Below are 2,167 nucleotides of genomic sequence, written 5' to 3' on the forward strand. Positions count from 1 at the left end.
ACTCAGCACACACCTACTCGTTTACCCTGATGAGCCCACCTAAAACCATCTCGTTCAACAGAAACAAATTACGAAACCAACTTTAATCTACATCGCAGTGTTTATAATGGGAGCTCAGACCATACATAGAAAGTTTGTATTATTGTAAGAACGATTCACCAGAGGGATATAAAAAACAATATGTAGCTGGAAACTCATATGGTCAAGCACGGGAAGTAATAGGGCAATCAAGTCAGTGAGAACCTCCCCACCCCTATAAGCGCAACGTCAGGATATAGTGTGAGGGGATGATGATAATTCTGACCTGTTTAAAACACTGTGTACAGTATGAAGACATCAGTATCCCTCAGCAAGGGGAATTCCAGATATGTAATGATGAAGCTCGGCTCATCTTATATAAACGAGGAACATCTTGTTCAATATCAATAACAAAAGACAACTGGCAAAACTCCAGATTATTTTGAGAACATGTCTCCATCTCACCAGCATGGACGTCTTAGTCTGAAAATACGAATAAATTAATTTAATAAATGGGATTACTCAAATACTAATATTTGGAAATATCAAACAGCTTAAATGTTTTACAAAGCAAATTATAAAGTACATGGGCTTTCACGATGAACAAAAACTGCAATACCATATTTTCATCATGAAAATTTACGAATACTTACTTAATTATCTAATAAAAAAATATCTTTATTCTGAAAATTTACTTATCTAATCAATAAGAAATGTTACAAAATATCTTTATTCTCAAATTCATTTGATCAAGAAATATACTATCAAAGTATCTTGCCAATACTTAAAGAGTCCACGACAAAAATTTAAGCATTATAAATTATGATGCTAAATTTCGACGAAATGTACGAAATTTTTGTTCAACGGTAAACCCACTACTCTTATCAAAACTTTCGGCCACTGGCCCTATAATTAATCTAGGGTCCTCCATGTACAACTAAGCTGGAACATTACATAAGATCTATTGCATGCCTCTAGTAGCCTGAAGAGAAAAAAAATCAAGGAAATGCATAGAAGAAAACAGTGAAGTCACAATGTGCTAACAGCGAGTTGAGCAAGAGTATATTACATCAATTTAGAGTTAGGTATATTACATTTTTCTTAACATCGCCTAAATATTGAATGATATATACGATAACATGGTATTTCTGAACAAAAGAACATACGGAAGATGGTACCTTTTACGATCATAATTAACATCGTATAGATAAGGAAATTTTCGCTTAAAATATGAAGTTCCAACTTGTCAAGACATGAAGACAATAAATAAAAGTTTAAGATACAATTTTAAAGATGAGTCTTACAGGGAACATGAAGGTCTCCCTAACAACGATAACATCTTCCTCACTCTGTGGCCGGATGTTGCAATAACAACCCCCACAGCCTTGAATCACTCTAACAGACAAATTGTCCCACAACACAAACTTTACGTTATCAACTAGACTCTTAGGCAGATGGGAGATAAAAACAAACCATGACCTTAGCACTATATTCCTTAAAACTAAACTTAACATAAACCTAACACAAAATAGACATTAAATGTAACACCCTTCAAATAAACCAAAGAAACTCTACAAACTTAAGATTAAATAGACCACAACCAATATGTAATAAGTATATATATATATATATATATATATATATATATATATATATATATATATATATATATATATATATATATATATATATATATATATATATATATATATATATATATATATATATATATATATATATATATATATATATATATATATATATATAAGGACCAAGGCACTCGCCAAATAAATGAGCCGAACAGTCTTAATCAATGGCTCACTAACACAGCTCGGTGGCAAAACAATAACCTTTCCTACCACACAAGCACTTTTATTAAGTGGTGAGTGAAGCAATCTATGGTGGTTAATACGTTGTCGTCGTCGTCAACCTCATCATCATCATCATCATCACCATCATCATCATTATCATCATAATTCAGAGAAAATTCTTTCAAACAAGGAAAGTCGTTACCAATTGTCAAAAGAACAGTCAGTTCCAAGTCCTAATACTAACAGGGTCAAAAATCATAATTTCGCACACAAGCAGTCACCAAAAGGAGTCCAAAGGAATAATTGCGGTTGTAGAAATATTTAAACACTTCCACGCC

Source organism: Palaemon carinicauda, chromosome 12 (assembly GCF_036898095.1).
Source record: "Palaemon carinicauda isolate YSFRI2023 chromosome 12, ASM3689809v2, whole genome shotgun sequence".
Classification (NCBI taxonomy): Eukaryota; Metazoa; Arthropoda; class Malacostraca; order Decapoda; family Palaemonidae; genus Palaemon; species Palaemon carinicauda.